The sequence below is a fragment of the Tupaia chinensis genome, unplaced genomic scaffold (genome assembly GCF_000334495.1).
Source record: "Tupaia chinensis unplaced genomic scaffold, TupChi_1.0 Scaffold146187_1, whole genome shotgun sequence".
In the NCBI taxonomy this organism is placed as follows: domain Eukaryota; kingdom Metazoa; phylum Chordata; class Mammalia; order Scandentia; family Tupaiidae; genus Tupaia; species Tupaia belangeri.
Window position 1 is genome coordinate 67,748 of NW_006206042.1, and position 8,543 is coordinate 76,290.

The window sequence follows — 8,543 nt, forward strand, 5'->3', positions numbered from 1 at the left end:
AGAAAGCGAGAAATCACCCCCCAGGGGGGATGGTCACGCCGCAATCCCTTCTCCTCCATTCTCCTCTCGGGATCTTGGGCACGCACACACACGCGGCGTGAGTTTTAAGCCACCGGGTCCGGGACACGAACCGCGGTCGACTACGTGGGAGTCCAGTGACATAGCCATTACGCTAACTGCTGGTTCCCGATCTAATCTGCTTTTAACACTTTCAAAGTAGGTTTTGATTACCTGTATTACAACCTTCACATCTAATAGTTCTGTTTGATTCTTTTTTATGGTGTTTAATTTTTCTTTCATATTATAGAAGGACTTTCTCATCTCTTGAAGCTCAATGTCTCTTTTCTCTTGCATCTTGTAAAGTTTTGTCATCATAAATACTTTAAATTCATTTTCTGATATTTCAATAATATCCTCTAATTTTTCCCTACTTGGAGAGGAATTACTGTGTTCCCTTGGCGGAGACGTATTACTTGATTCTCTCAATTTTGAGGCTCGTCTCCAATTTTCATTCATTTGGTAATGTATTTACTTTGACTAACTTCTTGAAGATGTATTTTGTAATGGTGCACTCATGTGTTTCCCTTTCCTGCAAAATAATTCGGTGATATTTTCTCCCTTCTACTGTTTTTTCCAATGCTGTAATCACAGGAGGAATTTTGAAATTATATTTATGAAGTGGAGTTTCTTTCTTTTTACAATCTGTTCAGTGAGGTGCAAAGAATTCTCTGAGTCTCACAGTATTCAGATGTTTGGCTACTGTGCACCTAAAGCTCTCTAGGCAGTGGATAAGGGTCAAGCAGTAAAATGAGAAAATAAGGTAAAATAAAAAGAAAGTAGAAAACAGAAATAGGAAGAAAAAGCAAAGAAAAAAGAAGAAAAGAATAAAACAAAAAGAACAGAAAAAAGAAGAAAACATGTTGAGAAAATAAAATTGTTAAAAATGAAAACCAAGAGCGCAGAGGCAGAGATGGAGATGCCTGAAACTGTTCTCTCCTATATGAGGGAAGGAGAGAGAAATTAGCAAGAGAAAGACACAGGAGGAAGGAAAGCTGTTTTTTTTTTTTTTAAGTTAAAAATGATAGAGAGGGATTTTTGCCTACCTTACTAATGCCTACAGTCTAGAAGTGTGTGTGTGTGTGTGAGGGGGGGGGAGGGCAGACAGGCTGGGGGCCTCACAGCAGTGAAGGTGGACCCAGGGAAGGGCAGGATAGGCAGTGATGGAGATACCTGAAACTGTTTTGTCCTTACTAATGTCTCGGATCTGGGAGTGGGAGGGCTCAAGCTGGGGGCTACACAGCAGTGAAGGTGGACCCAGGGAAAGTCAGGAGAGGCAGAGATCTGGTGCACTTCATTCTTGCCCCCAGAGGCACTGGCATTGTCTGGGCCCCTGTGCCCAAGAAGCTGCTGCTGATGGCTGGCATTGACAACTGCTACACCTCAACCCAGGGCTGCACCTCCATCCTGAGCAACTTCGCCAAGGCCACTTTTGATGCCATCTTCAAAACCTACAGCTATGTCATCCCCAACCTCTGGAAAGAGACCATGTTCACCAAGTCTCCCTATCAGGAATTCACTGACCATCTTGTCAAGACCCACACCAGAGTCTCCGTGCAGAGAACCCAGGCTCCAGCTGTGGCCACAACATAGGGTTTTCATACCAGAAAAAATAAAATGAATTAAGCCTGAAAAAAAATTCATTTGGTATGCTGTAATGATACACGGTGACTAAATGTATAAAATAAAAATTTTTAAAAATTTATTGTAAATTATGATTTACATTTATGATTTACATACTTACCTATAATCATCACACATCTTTATGGATTACAGAATGGCCTTTAAAAAAGTCTCTTCATGGTACCAGCAGTTGGCACAAATGGCTATATTGCTGGACTCCCATGTAGTCAAATGCGGTTCGAGTCCTGAACCTGGTGGCTTAAAATCACGTTGGGTACGTGTGTTTACGTGCCCAAGATCCTGAGAGGAAAGTGGAGGAAAAGGGATTGCGATGTGGCTATCCCCCTGAGGGGTGGTTTCTCACTGTCTGTCTCTCTTTCTGGTGAGTGCACGCATCCTATAGCAAAAACCTCTAAAAGAAAAGTCTCTTCACAATCTAAATGATGTCTAGCGATTTAATGTATGAATAATAATAAAAATAAAATAAAAAAGCATATATACAGTGTGTATTAAACAAATTGAGAATAGAAACATATTCACCATTTTCAACATTTAATATTATGTTGTAAATATTTGAAATCTGCTCCAGTGGTTATTTTGCAAGTATGTACTGACATTCTATACATTCTTTACTGTGAGGTTCAATTCTATAGACAAAGATGTTGATTAAAAAATCAGGCAAAAAACAATCTCATAAATAAGAAAAGACAATCTTAACATAGTCAATGAAAGAAGAATTTGTAACTTCCATACATAGGACTGTGGGAGATAAGAGTTTATAACCTGAAAAATAATCTGTGGGTATCAATCATTGGTCCAGTTAGAGGTACATAAAATTATACATAGCAATACCTCATTAGGAAGAGATAGAACACTTTTACTCACACTGTGAGTTCTTGTAAGATCATAGTACTGTACTATGTAAAAAGAAATAAACCCTTAAAAAGGAAAAGATAAAACATAATTAGAGATGTTTTGTTTTGTTGTTGTTTTCTTTTAGCGAGATTTTTTGCTACAATGCATGTATGGTCACCAGAGAGACAGAGAGAGACAGAAAGCAAGAAGTCACCACTCAGGAAGGATGGTCATGCTGCAATCCCTTATTCTCTATTCTCTTCTTGGGATCTTGGGTATGCACGCACATATGCCCAGCATGAATTTTAAGCCTCTGGGTCTGAGACTTGAACCATGGTCGACCATGTGGAGTCCAGTGATGTAATAATAAGTTATGCCATCTGCTAGCTCCAAAAGAGATGTTTAAAAGTTAAGACATGGTAAAACCAGTGATTTAGTGATTTATAGGCTTTACAAAGTTCTTGGTTTTAGCTTTTCTTTTTTTATTTTTTATTTTATTCCAAAGAAAGACTCAGCTATAACATATTGAACTTTTTCTCCATTATTTAGTTTTATACAATGAGTAATAGCTTAAATAAATATATAAATTGAAACTTGGGTAGACAACCGTCTATCAAACAATTGGTGGATGTGTATTTAAACCTGCTTATGTATAAAATTGTTGAATCAACATTTAGTTTCAACAGTCAATGTTATTATCAATATGTGTGGACTGGGACCAGCAGTTAGTGTAATGGCTATGTCGCTGGACTCCCACGTAGTCGACTGCGGTTCGCATCCCGGACCCGGTGGCTTAAACTCACGCTGGGCATGTGTGCGTGCATGCCCAAGATCCCGAGAGGAGAATGGAGAAGAAGGCATTGCGGCATGGCCATCCCCCCTGGAGGGTGATTTCTCACTTTCTCACTTTCTGTCTCTCTGTCTCTTTCTGTCTGGCGAGCGCACGCACCCTATTTGTCATTTTCTTCTAGTCCTTTTTTTGTGTTCATTTACTTCTATTTGTCTCCCTTTTTGCTTTCCTGGTGTAGTAACCCCTTAAATATTCCCTGAAGACTGGTTTCATTTTGGTGAATTCTTCCAGCATTTGTTTATCTGGAAATAATTTTATTTCTTCTTCCCTTTTGAAGTATAATCTTACCAGGTATAAGACTCTTGTTTGAAATTGCTTTTCTTTCAGAGTTTTAAATATGTCTTTCCATTCTTTCCTTGCCTGCATTGTTTCAGCTGCGAGGTCTGATGTTAGTTTAATGGGACAATCTTTGTAAGTAACTTGGCATTGCTCTCTTGCCTTTTTTTTACAAGTTTCTCTTTGTCTTTGATTTTTACCAATTTGGCTATACTATACCCAGGAGAGAATCTTCTTACACTGTATCTATTTGGTGTCCTTTGAATCTCCTGGATTTGAGAAGTTTTCAGCTAATACATTATGGAAGATGTTTTCTACACTATTACTTGTATCTTCACCTTCTGGAATAATTTTTATGCTATTTGGCTATTTATTTATTTATTTTTAATATTTTTTATTTCAATTTCTTTTAAACATTATATTACATGTCATTTAGCTTGCAAAGTGAATATTCGAACATGTACACATTTTTTACCAATCCAGTTGACAATACTATAAAGTTATCTTCAACAATAATAACCCATTTCTCTGTCCCATAATACCTTGCATCTCTATTTTTCTCCTTAACATTCTTCCTTAGACTCTTCTTTTTCACCCACCCTCTTCCCACACTGTATCTGGTATTCACAATGATTTACTATTTAGATGTGCTGTATAATCTTCTTTATATGTTGTTGAATACCATTTGCTAATATTTTATTGAGAATTTTTGCATTGATATTCATCAGAGATATTGATCTACAGTTTTCTTCTTTGTCCTGTCTTTGTCTATTTTAAGGATTAGGGTGATGGAGGCTTCATAGAATAAATTTGGGAGAGTTTCACCCTTTTGGATCTTTAGAAGTAAATTGAACACAATGGAGGTTAACTTTTATTTAAAGTTTTGTAAAATTCAGAGGTGAAGCCATCAGACACAAGGCTTTTTCTTTGTTTGGAGGATATTTATCACTGATTAAATCTTCTGGATTGTTATGGATATATTCAGGCTTCATAGAATGAATTTGGGAGAGTTCCATCTTTTTGGATCTTTAATACATCACGACCAAGTAGGCTTCATTCCAGGGATGCTAGGTTGGTTCAACATGCTTAAAACCATAAATGTAGTACACCATATTAACAGAGAGAAAGATAAAAATCATATGATTATATCAATTGAGGCAGAAAAGCATTTGATAAGATAAAACATCCCTTCATGATCAAGACTCTCAGCAAAATCAGCAGGGAATGATCATTTCTCAAAACAATAAAAGTTATCTATGAAAAGCCCATAGGTAACATCATCCTGAATGAAGAAAAGCTGAAAGCTTTTACACTAAAAACTGGTACAAGGATGCCCACTTTCTCCACTTCTTTTCAATATAGTATTAGAAGTCCTCACCAATTCAATGAGAAAAGAGAACAAAATAAAAGGTATTCAAATAGGAAAAGAAGAGGTGAAATTATCTCTATTTGCAGATGACATGATTGTATACATAGAAGACCCAATGGTATCCATGAAAAAATTCATTGAAGTAATAAATGAATAAAAAAAGTTGCAGGATACAAAATCAACATACAGAAATCCATAGGATTTCTTCTTCTTCTTCTTTTTTTTTTTTTTACATTTTTAAAATACATTTAATCACATTATTTAGCTTACAAGGTGATCATTTCAATATGTGAACATTTCTCCCTGGTCCAGTTGATCAAAATATAATAACACTACCTCTCTGTCTAACAATGCTACGAACAACAGAGAGACTGAGATAGAACTGAAAAAAATAATTCCATTTACCACAGTCATAAAAAGCATAAAATACCTAGGAATAAATCTAACCAAAGAGGTTAAAGACCTCCACAAGGAAAACTACAATAAGCTAAAAAAAAGAAATTGAATATGACACACAAAAGTTGAAGGACATCTCATGTTCCTAGATTGGAAGAATTAATATAATCAAAATGGCAATTATATCCAAATTAATCTACATATTTAATGCATTCCCAATGAAAGTGCCAGAGACATTCTTCACAGTTCTAGAAAAGAGAATCATAAAATTTGTCTGGAATCATAAAAGATCTCATATTGTCAAAGCAATTCTGCACAAGAAGAGTGGAGTGGGTGGCATCTCACTCCCTAATTCAAAAATACACTACAAAGCTGTGCAATCAAAACAGCATGGTATTGGCCCAGAAACAGGCAGGTGGACCAATGGAACAGAATAGAATCCCCAGAAATAAATTCCCAAGGATACAGCCAAATGATGTTTGACAAAGGGTACCAGTCAATCCAGTGGGAAAAGGAAAACCTCTTTAGCAAATGGTGCTGGAAAAAGTGAATATCCATTTGCAGAAAAGTGAATCTGAACCCCTCCCTCTCACTATTGACAAAAATCAACTCAAAGTGAATCAAAGATCTAAACCTAAGACCTCAAACTTTAAAATTGCTATTGGAAAACACTGGGGAAACTCTGGGAGACATTGGGATAGGCAAAGACTTCTTAAATAAGAGTCCCAAAGCACAGTGAATAATCCCAAAAATAGACAAATGGGATTACATCAGATTAATAAATTTCTGCACTGCCAAGGACACAGTAGTCACTGTGAATTGACAGCCCTCAGAATGGGAAAATAATTTTGTAAAGCAGGAGTCAGATAAGGGCTGATAACCAGAATACACAGAGAACTCAAGTAGCTGTCCTGAAAAAGGATGATCAACTCTTTTAAAAGATGGAAGAATGAATTAAAAAAAACCCTCTCTAAGGAAGACATATGAATAGCAAAAAGGCATATGAAAAATGTTGAACTTTTCTCATTATAAGGGAGATGCAGATCAAAACCACAATGAGATACCACCTAACCTCAGTCAGAATGACTAAATTAAAAAAAAAAAAGATAAGTGTTGGCGGGGGTGTGGTGAAAGGGGAAGCCTCCTACGCTGCTGGTGGGGAAGTAAATTGGTCCAGCCACTGTGGAAAACAATATGGAGATTCCTCAAAGATCTACAAATAGAACTACTGGGACCAGCAGTTAGTGTAATGGCTATGTCGTTGGACTCCCGTGTAGTCAACTGCAGTTTGAGTCCCGGACCTGGTGGCTTAAACTCTTGCTGGGCATGTGTGCCTGCATGCCCAAAGATCCCAAGAAGAGAATGGAGGAGAAGGGATTGCGGTGTGGCCTTCCCCCTGGGAGGGTGATTTCTCGCTTTCTGTCTCTCTGTCTCTCTCTGTCTTTATGGCAAGCGCACAACCCCTATAGTAAAAAAAAAAAAAAAAGAAAAAGAAAAAGAAAAAAAAAGCCATATGATCCAGCAATCCCACTCCTTGCTATTTACCCAAAGCACAGAAGAATCCTTAGTTAGAAAAGTGCTTGCACGCCAATGTTTATTGCAGTATTATTCACAATTGCTAAGACATGGAACCAACCCAATTCATAGTATCTTCTAATGATGTTTTGTATTTCTATGATGTCTCTTGTTATATTGCCTGTTTCATTGCAAATTTGACTTACCTGGTTCCTTTCTTTCTTCTTAATTAGTCTAGCTAGTGGTATATCGATTTTGTTTATCTTTTCAAAGAACCAGATTTTACTTTCATTTATTTTCAATAAAGTTTGTTTATTTTCTATTTAATTTATTTCTACTTTGATCTTTATTATTTCTTTTCTCCTGGATTTTTTTGCTGTTGCTTTTCCAGTTCTTTGAGGCATGATGTTAGGGGGTGCATTTGCCTTTTTTCCATCTTCTTCTTAAGTGTACTAATTGCTACAAACTTCCCTCTTATGACTGCTTTTGCAGTTTCTCAAAGAGTATGGGAACTCGTGTCCTCATTGTCATTGGCTTCCATGAATCTTTTGATTCCAGTCTTAATTTATTTAGTATTTGTGTATTTTTCAGGATTTTTCTTGAAATTAACATCAAGTTTAATTCCATTATGGTTGGAAAAGATGCTGGATATCATTTCTATGCCTTAGAATCTGTAAAGGCTTGCTTTGTGCCCTATCATGTAGTCAATCTTTGAAAACTTTTCATGTGGGGGTGAGAAAAAAGTGTATCCCCTGGTTTTGGGGTGAAAGATTCTATAGATGTTTGTTATGTCCATTTGATGCATGGTATCATTTAGATCCTTTATCTCTTCACTTATTTTTTATCTAGATGATCTGTCCAGGGGAGATAGAGGGATGTTAAGGTCTCTAATAACTAGTATGTTGTAGTCTATCTCTATTTTTAGATCTAACAGTCTTTTCTTCACGTATTTGGGTGATCCTGGTTAGGTGCATAGATATTTATAAGCATTAAACCTTATTGATGGATTAACCCTTTTACTACTATATAGTGCCCTTCTTTGTCTCTTTGAATCTTTTTTGTTTTAAAGCCTATTTTGTCAATAATTAGTGTGGGAGGCTGTGCACCAGCAAGTCTGCCGAGGTTTCTCAGAGAGCAAACAATTACCATGATTGGTTCCCTTCCAAAAACCTGACCTTTGAAACCTTGCTCTGATTGGCCACTAGAATCCCTCAAATTTGCATATCTGGCCCCTCATGCAAAAGAAACCAATCCCGGCCCATTGTTTACAAACAATCATGGCCCACCGTTTACAAGCAATCACGGCCCACCATTTGCAACCCACCAGAGTGTATATAACCACGATGCCTGGCCCACAGTAGCCAGACAACGACAATGACGACCAGGACGACGATGATGACCAGGAAGACGACGACTGAAGAGCCTGAAGAGCTGAAACACCCCACAGTCTCCAGACGACCCTGAAGATCCTGAAGAGCTGACACTGCATCGTCTCCAGATGACCTGGGAGACCCTGAAGAGTTGTAACACTACATCGTCTCTGGACGACCCTGAAGAGTTGTGACACCGCGTCATCTCCATGCTGCTCACAGTAGATGACGT

The 8,543-nt window shown here is 37.5% G+C and overlaps 1 pseudogene; it reads left to right on the top strand.

Moving 5' to 3' along the window:
• LOC102474542 (40S ribosomal protein S2-like) overlaps positions 1 to 1,650 on the top strand; it is a 7,359-nt pseudogene extending 5,709 nt beyond the window's left edge.
• The last annotated feature ends 6,893 nt before the right edge of the window (positions 1,651 to 8,543 follow it).